The sequence below is a fragment of the Malus sylvestris genome, chromosome 2 (assembly GCF_916048215.2).
Source record: "Malus sylvestris chromosome 2, drMalSylv7.2, whole genome shotgun sequence".
NCBI classification, from domain to species: domain Eukaryota; kingdom Viridiplantae; phylum Streptophyta; class Magnoliopsida; order Rosales; family Rosaceae; genus Malus; species Malus sylvestris.
The window spans coordinates 33,911,659-33,926,035 of record NC_062261.1 but is presented as its reverse complement, the minus strand read 5'-3'; the positions used below and the strand labels follow the sequence as shown (position 1 = coordinate 33,926,035).

Genomic DNA, 14,377 nt, shown 5'->3' with positions numbered 1-14,377 from the left:
GTCCGGTTAACAGTCAAAGTCAACAATCAGCGTTGACCAGAAATTAACGGTCAACGGGTCGGGTCAATGGGTCTAGGTCAAATGGTCAAACTGGTTCAACTAGGCTGGGTCAAGGTTTAAAAGGGTTTGGGTTTTAGGGTTACCGGGCCGAATGCCTAAGTTGGATGGCCCAAAAGCCTAGGTTCAAAGGGTTTGGGGTTTGGGTTAACTGGGGTTTAGGCTTGGGCTTCGAAAAGGGTTTGGGCTCAGCAGCCCTGCCCAAAGACTTGGGTTGGTTTGGAGTTTAGGCTGGTTACTTAGCCCAAGGGTTTAGGCCAGTTCATTAGGTTGGCCCAGTAACTAGGTTGGGCTCTTAATTAGGATGTGGGTCATAACGGCCCAATTGTTTCGCGGGTCGCCGGAACCACAAAGGAGAAGACCGGAGAAGTCGTCGGGAATTCTCGAGCTCCAATGAAACTCGAAACATAACCCTTTTTAGCGTATAAACTATCAAAATGAAGCTAAAGAGAAGAAGGATGAAGATTTACATACACAAGGGCAAACCGTGGTCGGAAAGCAGCCGAAAAATCTCTGCAACTCGCGGCTTAGTCATTGAGAAACTGGGAAAATGCTTCCCCGGAGCTATCTCTGCGTTCAAACGTTCCAAGTTCTCAAAAACAACCTAATATATCATATCACAACAACTATAAAGGTCTAAGGTGTTTACCTTGGTCGGGAAAATAGAGAACTCGCTGGAAGTTCATCGGGGAGAACCCAAAATAGTGAACTTCGCCACTGCCGGAGCTCCACAGTCTGGGCCAGAGGTTGAGACGGCGAGGTTTAGATTTTGGTGGTGTTGCCATCACCATTGTGTGTGGGTGTGTCACAGAGAGGAGAATGAGAGCTTGCAGAGAGGGAGAGAGTCCCGAGAGTGAGACACGAGATAGGTGAGGGAGAGAGAGCAATTAGGTTAGGGGGACACAAACCAAAGGTGGTCCCCTCTTAGGCACACCTATTAAGACCCAAAAACAATATTTTAAACAAATATCCCATAACCAAAATGAAATTACAACATTGCATTCTCGTTTCGTAAATTTTCGAGACGGGTTGTTACAGTGATGGTGGTGTCAAAGATGGTTGTGGTGGTGGTGATGATTGTGGGATGGTGGAGAAGGTTGTGTGGTGGTGGTGGTAGCGGTAGTGGTGGCATACATAATTTTATTTATTTATTAAACTCTAACTTTGTTTTATAATGTATATTTTATGTTCTATTATTTTGAAAATTATTCTTCAAAGATAGAGGAAACACCAATTTAATGTTATACATAACTTAGGCTAAATATTGTTTTGAGTTAATTTTTACAAAACAGCATGTCAAACATTTTTTACACGTTTTTGTATTTGCAAAAAGAAAAATTGTGTTTAAAGCGTTAATGAACGAGCCATCACTTTTGGATTTGATATCAAAGGTGGAGAAATGGATGTGTTTTTCGTGTTATTTAATTTGTACCATTGATATCAAGTCTAACAGTGGACGATCATGAAATCCTTAAGCAATCCACTATTGGTCGAAAAGTTGCAAATTTATAGGATTATAACTCCAACAATCCACTATTGGTCGAAAAGTTGAGTTTGATTCCAATTTTATAGGATTACAACTCCAACAAGAGAAATTGGGTTTGAATCATATGCAATACATGACCAACTTTTTTTATTAGTAGAACGATAGTGTTACTAGGCTAAATAGTTAATTGTTAGAGAAAAAGCGAATCGGTGTAGATCATATCCGCATAAAGAGAGCACAATTTTTTTTCAATTATTACGATAATAATTGCAAACTTTCCTAGTTTAAGTGTGATTGTGCAAATCCTAGATTAGATTTTATTCTAGTTATCCTTTCCTATTACAACTTGTATTCCTTGGGGATGAAGGAATTTCTTCTCTCCTTTTACTATTATAAATAAGGGCACTATGTAAGCGGGATAACGCACACATTCCCCTACAATTCTACAAACACATCTCTCTCAATCTATCTTCTCCTTGCCGTCGGCCCCTTAACCTTGTCAGATAAAATAGGCTACAACACGTTATCAGCACCCTCATACCACTGCGTTTAGGAATTTGACTAGGAGTTTTTCTGCATTAAACCAGTTCATCCATATCATCACGCAATCAGGTTCTTTCAAAACAACGGTTTTTATCTCGATATTTTTGCAGCCCTGATAGCATGAACATTCACCATAATGCATGATCCAACTTTAGGTTTTTCGAATTTTAGATTCTACATAAATTGTGTATGCATTATATTCATAATTGTTGAATTATGTGAATTTGATATTTGCCATGAATTGCATCAAATATATGTACATGCATCAAAATTATTGAATTGCATATGCATCAAATTGAATTGAAAAAAAAACATAAAAAAGGGAAACAAAAGAAATTAGAAACCACGGCCTGGGTTCTTCGAACCCATGACCTCGAACGTTTGCCCAAGCCTGCAACTTGTGGTTGAGCCGTGTTGGAACCGAAAGCTCCAGGTGGAAACTAGAAAACCCGACACCATTGACGGTGTCTTTGTCCATATCGACCACAAAGATGGCCTACAACCACCACCTTGAACGTTTCGTTCATGTCGCTGACGACCAGAAGTTGTCCTACACCAAAATTGGACCGAGATTCATTAGAATTTTTCTAAAAACCCGATTTAAATTTCTAGGGTTTTGTTAGAACGATCGAGTTTTTTTTCAAAATCTTCGTTCATATTTGAGGTCTCCGTTGACCCATGGACACGCCCCAAACACCATTATCCCAAAGCACAGCCGCCTGAAGTGGTGGCGCATGCTTTCTTCCCCGACGAACGCACCCAGCTACGGTTGGGGTGTTTTTGGACCCAACCCGAGCCCTATTGGGCTCCTTCTCTCAGCCTGCTTCCTATTTATTTTTTTGGGCTACTTGTATTCACTGTTCTAAAAATCTCCGCTTAGCCCTGATTAATGCCTAGGCGCTAGGCGGCTGGTCACCGCCCCGATTAATGCCTAGGCGTTTGAAAATTAAGAAAATACGCCTAAACCTACTGAGGCGTCCGCTAAACCGCTTAGGCACCCACCCAGACCTGCCTAGGCACCCGCCTAGGTTGCAACTCACTTAGACAGAAAATAAATAACTTTCATTTTGAATTTTATTTTATTTTATTTTTCAATAAATTGTAAGAGACTTGTTTAATACTTAAAAGAACACACATTATAGGCTTGTTCCTCATGTTTTCATTATGTTTCAATACTTAATAATATATATGTCATTCTATTTTGTAGCTTATGATAAAATTATATATATTTTTAGTATAAACATACACTTATTTACATGAAATGTAATAGATTTACTTAAATCTGCGTAGTTTCCCTAGGCGCTAGGCCCGCCACTCGCCGCCCGTCTAGCTCCTAGCGTCTTTTAGAACCTTGCTTGTATTGGTCCAAAGTTGTTTCCTCCAACCCGCAAGAAAAAAAAAGTTTTTGGGATTGCCTAAAGCAGCCCGTGTGAATTTTTTTGGGCTCGCCTTTTGCGGCCCGCTGTTTTTCTTCCTTTATCTGTGGGCCTGTAGCCTACACCCGAGACACTCTAGCCTTATTTTTGGGCCTGAGTCACAAGGACCAAAATTGCTCAGCCCACCTGTGGGCTTTGGCCTATATTTTTGGGCCCCGAGCTTCGATTGTTTAATATTTTTAGACAATTTGGATTTTAAATTTTTTTCCCTCACACTTTAAATTTGGCCTGAAGTCCAAATAATTAATTCAATTATAATTGTAGACCTAAAGTTCTATTTGCATATTTATGTGCATATATTTGTGTTTGCTTGCAGGAATATATGAACCTGAAGTTCATAATTATTTTGAAACTTGAAGTTTCTTAAAAACATGTCTTGTTTGAAAACCTGAAGTTTTCATTTAAAAACATCACCCATGAAAACCCGAAGTTTTTTCATGCAAAATTAAACCAATACATGTCTATTAGAACCTGTATGTTCTACTTCTATGTGAATTGATTGATTTTTTCTCCATTACAATAACCACATCTTGTCCATCTATTTTGTGATAGGAACATGTCGAATTTGAACAAACTCGACTTCACCGCTTTGGAGGTTTCTGGAAGGAATTACCTCAAGTGGGTCCAAGATGTGAAGCTCCACCTCACTACAAAGAACTTGCGTCCCGCCATTGAAGAAGAGATAGACAACCCTGTTGGCAAAGTTGAGAAAGCCACTGCTATGATCTTCATTCGAAGACATATCCATGTCGCCTTGCAAACTGAATACCTTGCTGAGGAGGATCCATGTGCACTATGGGTCACTTTGGCTGATCGTTTTGATCACTAAAATGACATATTCTTGCCTAAAGCAAGACATGTCTGGCAGCATTTGCGCTTCCAAGACTTTAAGTCTGTGAATGAATATAATTCTAAAGTTTGTCGAATCTGATCACTTCTCAAGTTTTGAAACGAAACTTTGACCGAAGGGGATCTCCTAGATAAGACTTATTCAACATTTTATGCTTCTAATATTGTCCTGCAGCAATAATATAAAGCTCAGAAGTTCACTAAGTTCTCGAATTTGATCTATGTTTTACTTATCGCTAAAACGTAGAACCAGCTGTTGATGAAGAATCATCAAGCTCAACCTACTAGGGCGACTGTTGTGCCTGAAGCATATTATAGCACAAATCAACGCCTAAAATGCCAAAAAATGCATGGTAGGGGCAGCCAGAAGCCACCCTGCGAAGGTCAACAGAGTCAAGTCCCATTCAAGGAAGGAAACAAAGCCCAAAAGCGCTCAAACCTCGCTCCCAAGGCCCCAACCTTCAAGAATAAGGGAAAAGCAACTGGAACCATGGATGCGGATATGTGCTATCACTGTGGTTCAAAAGACAATTAGTCCTGTGTTTACCGAGCTCCCCAGAAGGTAGTAGCTGAATATCATTCTCGTCATAAGAAGTTTAAATCAAACTTCGTGCAAGTAGACAAACCAGAGACTACAAAGATGGAGGTTTCTAACTTTCAAGAGGATACCACCCTTATGGAATATTAGAATCTTAGACATAAACAATTTTAGTTAGTTAAAATTGCACAATGGGGCAGAATTCCACCCAGTGGCCGAACCCTCCCCTCCTTTGTTTTTTGGTTACTTTTTGAACAATTTTCCTTTATGTTTGGAATATTTGTTGGTGATTTGTTTTTGGATATTAAGTTTTAATTAATTACCATCCTTGAATAAATGAAATTATTTTGAATTGAAATTTGTTTTTAGAACTTTTATGCATGCGCGATTTGAATTAATTTTTCATTCTAGGTATGACTAGTGGGGAAGTTAGTTTCTGGCAGCTAGTACAACCACGCACACCGTTTTGCGTGAACGCATCTATTTCAATAACTTCATACCTAAGAATGCATCTCAGACAACCCTCTTAGGCCCATCTAACCTGATAAAAGCATACGGTAAGGCGCACATAATGTTGTCCAATGGTACAATCTTGACCATTGTTAAGACACTCTATTCTCCATGTTCTGGAAGGATGTTGTTAAGTTTCAAGGACATTAGAAATAACAATTACCATGCTGAAACCCACGTAGAAAACGAAGTTGAATTTCTGTGCATAATTTCCTACGAATATGACCAGAAGCGTATTCTAGAGAAGATGGAGTGTATCTTGAGTGGTCTATATACTACGACCATACGCCCCATAGAATGCCACTATGTGGCCGGCCCTACTACTGGGACCGCGCACAAAATTACACTTTGGCATGATCGTTTGGGACATCCTGGATGAATAACGATGCGCCGAATCCTCAAATCATCACACGGGCATCCACTAACCTGAAGCTTAGGTTCAATCCAAGGAATCACATGTCAAACATGTTCAATGGGAAAGCTTATTACTAAGCCTTCTTATGACAAGATTTGTTTGAATCCTCCCATTTTTCTACAACAGATTCAGGGGACATTTGTGGACCAATTCACCTTCTATACGGACCATTTAGATACTTTATGGTTTTGGTTGACGTTTCCACACGTTGGTCACACGTGTGCTTGTTGTCTAAAAGGAACGCTGCATTCTCCAAATTGTTGGCTTAGGTTATCAAGCTCAGGGCTCACCACCCTGATTATCCGATCATATCTATTTGATTGGATAATGCTGGAGAATATACATCTTAAACTTTTAATGACTATTACATGTCGGTTGGGGTTGAAGTTGAACATCCCGTACCTCATGTTCACATCCAGAATGGCCTAGCGGAGGCTTTCATTAAGCGCTTACAAATGATTGCTCGATTGTTGGTCATACGTACCAAGCTCCCAATTGTTGCTTGGGGCCATGCAAAATTGCACGCGGAAAAGTTAGTCTGCCTGAGGCCTATTGCGACACAACCATATAGCGCCATGCAGTTGGTTACCGGATACAAACCCGACATATCACATCTGCGCATTTTTGGTTGTGCGATCTATATGCCGATCTCGCCACCCTTACGTACAAAAATGGGGCATCAGCAAAAGATGGGAGTCTATGTCGGATATGATTCCCCTTCGATTATTTGTTACTTAGAACCTTTGACAGACGATCTGTTTACCGTTCGTTTCACGAATTTTCACTTTTAGGAGACAATCTTCCCGTCGTTAGGGGAGATAAGAACAACACGAATTATCATGGACGACCCACACTTTGTCTCATTTAGATCCCGCACCGCTCAGTCTGAAACTGAAGTACAACGCATATTAGATCTCTAGAGCATAGCTCAGAGTATGCCAGATGCTTTCACTGATCTAGCGCAAGTGACAATATCACATATTCCAGCTGCGAATATGCCTGCAAAGGTGGATGTACCAAATGTACAACGAACTTCCTTTCTGGAAGCCCGAGGCACGAATCTTGGTGATCCAAGTACATTAGCGGCTAGCCAATCATCTGCCCTTACACAAAAGCGGCCAGCCAATCATCTGCCCTTACACAAAAACATGGTAGACCTCTTGGTTCAAAAGATTCACACCCCCGGAAGAGGAAATCCACAACACAAGGTCCCGAAGAGCCTACTGTGAATTCGATTATCGCTTACTCATTCTACCCAACTCATGAAGAAATTCTAGATTATGAAAGCATCCTTGAAGAAACAAATCCTCCTCCTGAAAATCATGAAATTTCGGTCTATTATGCTAGCTTAGATAATGTGTGGCGTAGAAATAAGATGATTGTCGACGATGCATTAACATTTGCAATAACTATTGAGATCATGTTGAGCGATGACATTGAACTATGTTTCGTTGATGAATTTTGACGTAGAACTAATTAGTCAAACTGGAAACAAGCAATCCAAGTCGAACTCAATTCGCTTGTGAAACGTAAGGTGTTTGAACTTGTAGCTCTTACTCCTCCACATGTAAAGCCCGTTGGCTACAAATGGGTTTTTGTTCTGAAGCGTAATGAGAAGAACAAAATTGTGCATTACAAAGCTCGTCTTGTTGCACAAGGCTTCTCACAACGCCCGGGGATTGACTATGACGAAACTTATTCACCCTTTATAGATGTGATTACTTTTCTCTACCTTATTAGTTTGGTAGTTTCCGAAAAACTGATTATGCAACTGATGGACGTAGTAACTACGTATCTCTATGAGGATCTTGATACGGAAATTTATATGAAAGTTCCCGAAGGACTTACATTGACTGGTTAAAATATTTCCAAACCCCGGAACACGCTCTCAATTTGGCTGAGGCATTCACTATATGGTTTGAAGTAATCCGGAAGAATGTGATATAACCGTCTGAGTGAGTATTTGACTAGTCATGGATATGTGAACAATGAACTATGCCCTAGTGTGTTCATTAAGAAGTCACATTCCGGATTTGCAATTGTTGCAGTATATGTCGATGACATGAATCTCATCGGAACTCTTGAAAAGCTCGCGAGAACTGTCGCGCACCTGAAGTCGGAATTTAAGATGAAAGATCTAGGTAAGACTTGATACTATCTCGATCTCAAGGTAGAGCACTGTTCGAATGGAATCCTAGTACATCAATCGAACTACACCCAGAAGGTGTTACGCCGCTTTAATGAGGATAAAGGGGAAACCTTAAGGGTGCGTTTGGTACGTGGGACGGGACGGGACGGAACGGAACGAGGCGTTCCGTCCCGCGTTTGGTACGCCAAAAATGGGTGGAACGGGCTGTTCCACGGGACAGATTTTGGGTGTTTTTGCGTACCTTCCCCCTGGAACGGGTTTGTTCCACGTCTGTGGAACACACTGTTTTACCATTTTAAGACAAATATACCCCATGTATTTTTCAAAAATTACACCTTCGTTCCGTCCCGTCCCGTCCCGTTCCGTTCCGTCTCGTCTGCGTACCAAACGCACCCTAAAGTACTCTTATGGTCATTCGATCGCGATGCAAAACAAGATCCCTTCCGTTCGAATGAGGATGATGAAGAGATTTTGGAGCCTGAAGTTCCTTATCTAAGTGCGATATACACTTTATTGTACTTAGCTCAATGCACTAGACCCGATATCTCATTCGCTGTTAATCTTTTGGTAAGATACAATAATGCACCTACACACAGACACTGGAATGGTGTGAAAGACATTTTCCATTACCTTAAGGGTACTACGAATTCGGGCTTGTTCTATCCCTACGGATCCTCAAGTGATGCCGTTCCCCCTGCTTCTCGAGTCGATTCTCGCCTTGTTGGTTATGCTGACGTAGGATACTTGTCTGATCCGCACAAGGCGCGTTCTCAAACGGGTTATGTCTTTACCGTTGGAGGCACCGCAATCTCTTAGAGGTCAACTAAACAGACCTTAGTTGCCATTTCGTCCAACCATGCTGAAATTCTCGCCTTACATGAAGCAACTTGGGAATGCTTTTTGTTGAGAGCAGTTGTGAGCCATATTCGAAACTCATATGATCTAGATCCCGACGACAATCTTTGAAGACAACGCAGCATGCATCGAACAACTCAAGAAGGGTTACATCAAAGGAGACAACACCAACCACATTACGCCGAAGTTCTTCTTTTCACATCAACAACAAGAGCATCGGAAGATTGAAGTCACGCAAATCCTCTTCACCAAATCACTACCGAAAATGACGTTTCAGAAGCTTGTTCATGGAATTGGTACGCGTAAACTTTTTGAGTTGTAACATTACTATTTCTCTTTGGAATTGTGTCAAACTCAGGGGGAGTATCCTAAAGATACTTGCTTAATCTTAATGTACACTTTGTCCCTACGATTAGGAGCATTTTTCCCACTGGGTTCTTGCTACCTAACTAGGTTTTAATGAGGCACCCACCTTAGGCTGGTTATATCCTTGATGACGTCCTGTAGACGTTTCTTTTTACTTTGCATTTCTCACACATTTTTCCTTAGACTATGGATTTTGTCCATACTCATGTTTTTGTCATAGCCTTAGGGTTGTTTTAGTGAGACTTATTACTTATGCAAGTTCCTACCTTATTGAGAATAAGTGTTGTTCCTTAGAATCACTGTCGATGAGTCGACTTCCTCAACTTCTGCATGATGCTAAATCTACCTTGAGTATTTACACACTCAAGGGGGAGTGTTGTATACTTTCCTAGTTTAAGTGTGATTGTGTAAATCCTATATTAGATTTGATTCTAGTTATCATTTCCTATTACAACTTGTATTCCTTGGGAATGAAAAAATTTCCTTTTCCCCTTTCACTATTATAAATAAATGCACTATGTAGGAAGGATAACACGCACATTTCCCTACAATTCTACAAACACGTCTCTCTCAATCTCTCTTCTCCTTACCGCAGGCCCCTTAATATTGTCAGATAAAATAGGCTACAACATATATATATATATATATATATAATAACAAATAGTTGGAAATAATAATTAAATAAATTCCACAACTAAAAACTAAACTCTATTAAACTCCAAAGGAAAAAGAAATGAAATTGAAATATGCAAACCAAAAGAGTAAACTGTCGATTTGCCCCCTGAACTATCACCCAACTTTCAATTTCCCCCCTGAACTTTTTAATTGGAAAATTAAGGACTTAAACTAATTTTTTTTGGCCAATTTCCCCCCTACAGTTAGTTTTTCATATATTTCATCCAAATTAACGTTAACTCTTATCATGTGCAAACCACGTAACTCTCATTTGTGGACAAAAGTGTCATTTCACTAGACCTTTAGATACAAAAGCTATAGAATCACACATATTTGCATAGGTTTATATTTTAGAAATCTAAGGTTTTCAATTATTTTAAAGAATGAAGCGACCGAACTACCCACACATGTTGTGCATATGCTTCCATTTAACAAAAATTTGGATGGAATGAATGAAAAATTGACAGCAGGGGGCAAATCGGCCAAAAAAATTAGTTTAAGTCCTTAATTTTCCAATTAAAAAGTTCAGGGGGAAATCGAAAGTTGGGTGATAGTTCAGGGGGCAAATCGGCAGTATACTCAAACCAAAAACCCAGTGAGCGGAAGACTGGTAGGGTTTTTTAGGGCCATTTCCGGTTCAAAATTTGAAATTGATCATCTAATATTATTAACTGAAACGATGGTATTGCTTTCCAAATTGAAAGTCGTTACCCTCAGATTGGGTTATTCTCCATCTTCCTGCATAGTTGCTTCCAAATTTAAACGATTTGTCGTTGGAGATGTAAAACCCTCACATTTTCCTTTTCAAAATTTGCTACTCTTGAGACACTTCACCTCAGAAATCTCGGAAACCCACCATGATTTCACAGTCAATTACCTCATAAACTCATGTGGGCTGTCCCCAGAATGTGCGATTTCAGCGTCTAAGTGGGTCAAGTTGGGATCCCCAAAACAGCAGACTCCGTTTTATCCTTAGAAACCATGGATTCTCTGAGACCCAGATCTCCTATATCGTCAGGAAGCACTCTCCAGTTCTTAACTCCAATCCGGAGAAAACCCTTTTGCCAAAGCTTGAGTTTTTCGCTTCTCTTGGACTTTCAGAGGGGGACCTTGCAAAAACTCTGGCATATGAACCGAAGCTTTTGTTTACGAGCTTTGAGAAACGGATTGCACCCACTTATGATTTCCTTAGGAGTCTGCTTTCTCAGAAAAATGTCGTTTCCATTTTAAGGCGCGGCTCGTGGATTTTCACTGAAGGCCACTCCAAGAAGGTGGCGCCAAATATTGAGGTTTTGAGAGATTCTGGTATTCCCCAATCCTGCATTTCTGTGTTGCTTGCTTATCACCCCAAGGTTTTTATGCGAAAGCCTAAAGAGCTTGGTGAACTTGTGGATGAGGTTAAGCAAATGGGTTTTAATCTGCAAAAATCAAATTCGGTAATCGCAATATACGCATTGTGTGGTAATAATAGGTCTGTATGGAATCGAAGTCGCCAACTTTATAAGAGGTGGGGTTGGTCTGAGGATGATGTTCTCTTTGCTTTCAGGCGGAACTCGCGCTGTATGACTATGTCGGAGAAGAAACTAATGCTAGCAATGGATTTTTTAGTGAACGAGATGGGGTGGTCTTCAAAAATGATTGCAAAACGGCCACTGGTCCTCAGTTACAGTTTGTAGAAGAGATTGGTTCCAAGGTGTTCGGTTGCTAAAGTTTTGTTGTTGAAAGGATTGATAAAGGGGATTGAAAATGTGAGTTTAAGTTCTTTGTTAGAGCCTGTGGAAAAGTGCTTCTTGGAGAGGTTTGTAGCCAGATATATAAATGAAGTACCTCAGTTATTAAGTGTGTATCAAGGAAAAGTTGGAATCCAGGATGTATGATGTTCGTTGGTCAAAAGAGGTTAAATATTGTTATCATTTGAGCCGCCTTGATGTTGTTTCATAGATGCAGTGCTGTTCATTTCGTTGGTAGCAGCTAACTTTTGGCTCAACAATGTAAGTATCTGTCCTTAACTACTGTTTTATATTTCACTTAGAAATGAATTCAGTTGTTAATTATTTGTTTGTCTTAATGTTCCACTATCTAGCTACTTTAGTTATATATCTACTTTCTTATTTGAAATTAACCTGAGATTTTACCTGCTAATCTCTCTATGATTGTGGTGCTTTCAACTTAAAATTGATTGTTCTCGACTTTCTTCGTACGGGAACTGCATTCGATAGAATGTATACATTGTTGCTTCTATTGGGGTTCAATCTAATCTGTTGTGGCAATGAAGGAATGAAAAAACCTGCAACTCCGTGTAATGTGTGTTTGCGCGCTTCTATTGGGGTTCAGTCTCAATCTATTGTGGCAATGAAGGAATGAAAAAACCTGCAACTCTATGCAGTGTGTGTGCGCACGTTCGTTCTTTGTGCTTTGGAAGAAAATAAGTGGCATGCGGAAGGGTTGTGTGTGTGTGTGTGCGCGGCGGCGTTCTTTGTGCTTTGGAGGAAAATAAGTGGCATGTGGAAGGGTTGTGTGTGTGTGTGAGCGCGCGCGCGCGTGCGCTCGAGTTCTTTGTGCTTTGGAGGGAAATAAATTGCATGTGCAAGGGTTAGATTTCATGGTAAGGAACTAGCTAGGAGCTGTGCAGCTGAATTTGTCCAATTCCCTTTGGCCTATTTTGATGGAAACTCCAAGTGTATAGACAAAGTACCTCAATTAGGACAAAGTACCTCAATTAGGGAGTGTCTATCAAGGAAAAGTAGAGGTCCAGGTGTAACAAATTAACAATGCATTATCTTGTTAACTTATCTGAAAACAGCTTGATGATGACATGCGCTGCTCTGTGGTTGTGCTGCCTTCAACTGTAGATGGTTCTTGAGTTTGTTCGTCTGGGAACTGCCTTCAGTAGATTGTACACATTATAATCTATTATGGAGATGATAATTACGAAAGCAACTTGTCTGAATTTTCACATTATAAGTTGTGTCGGATATCATTGACTGTCTGCGAGTTGTCTTTGTTATGCTCTGCTAATGTCTAATGATATTCCTCCACAAGCAGTATCCTAGTTTTCAGTGGCAATGGCTGGGTAAAGTATCACTGTCATTGTGGTTCCCTTGTGTTTGTAAGAATTTATGCATAGCTTGCGTCATTAAACATGAAAATGCAGCTCTTGTCGCTGATTATTGCGTTTTCCATGAGACAAAAGATCAGGCTTTGATAAGATTTGTAATGCAGAGTAATTGGAAATCGCTTTCTGTGTGGATAAACGACTCCAATTGCTGTCTGCATTAGTCTGATACCAATGATGGGGAAGATTTTTGTTAGAATCTCCCCAATGAATCCAATCGCTATCTGCGGCTAGTAACTTGATGATATAAATACTTTCTTCTTTTTTAGTCTGTTAATAAGTGCCTATGGAAGCTAGCCTTTTCTCAGTGGCCATGGCCTGGGTAAGTATCATTGTGCCATTCTGATTCCCTTGAGCTGTATTTTCAGCACTTACCTTATCAAATTATGGTCTGTATGGAATCAAAGTCGCCAAGTTTCTAAGAGGTGGGGTTTGTCCGAGGATGATGTTCTCTCTGCTCTGAGGCGGCACCGTGGTGTATGATTGTGCCCGAGAAGAAACTAATGCTAGCAATGGATCTTTTAGTGAACAAGATTGGATGACCTTCAGAAATGATTGCCAAAACCGTCCTCTGTTTCAGTTTCGTGAAGAGATTGATTCAGAAGGTGTTCTGTTGTTTAGGTTTTGATGTTGAAGGATTAATGAAGGAGATTGAAGATGTGGAGAAGTACGTATTGGCGAGGTTTGTGTCGGGAAATGTAGATGATGTACCTCGCTTTGTTTCGTCGGCGTAGGCACCCGAGTGTCTATCCCCATCATTGAGCCACATTACTCGTCTAACCCCATCGTGTCGTTGATATATGATACATATTTAGTCTGACATTCCGATATTAACTACTCCGCTTTAAGATAACTGAGCGTTTGAGCTACAGTTGTGAAAAATGGAATTGGAATTGTTTAAACAGGCAGGATGAGGGTGAAAGGTGGTGTCAAAGATGAAATGTTCATGCACCTTTTTACTTTAACGTCGATTTGACAAAATGGTCAATGAATTGAGATCAAAATTTTAAACGGCAAAGGCGTTTCATGTATAGCTCGGTTTAGACGAAAGCCTTAAGGCGTGAGGTGAAGCCTCACATAATCTAAATTTTTTAATATATATAATATATATTATTTTGGTGGAATAGGTAGTCTTAAAAGAGAAAAACAATAACATATAACGTTACAAAAGAATAATAAAAAAAAATTATGCTATTTTTTTGGGTTTTTTTATTAACATCCCACATGTTGTTGAATACACCTCACTTAAAAATGTAATACTAAACAACTTGTAACTTAAATATGAAACGACTATCTGAGCCCTCATAGCTACTCTTACTTTCCATTGTAGAACAAAATTCTAAAAACACAAACACATTGATGAAAAAATATATTTTGATGAAT

General features: G+C 39.9%; 1 pseudogene; it reads left to right on the top strand.

The window, feature by feature from the left end:
* Positions 1-10,466: 10,466 nt before the first annotated feature.
* LOC126599290 (uncharacterized) lies at positions 10,467-12,021 on the top strand (annotated as a pseudogene).
* The last annotated feature ends 2,356 nt before the right edge of the window (positions 12,022-14,377 follow it).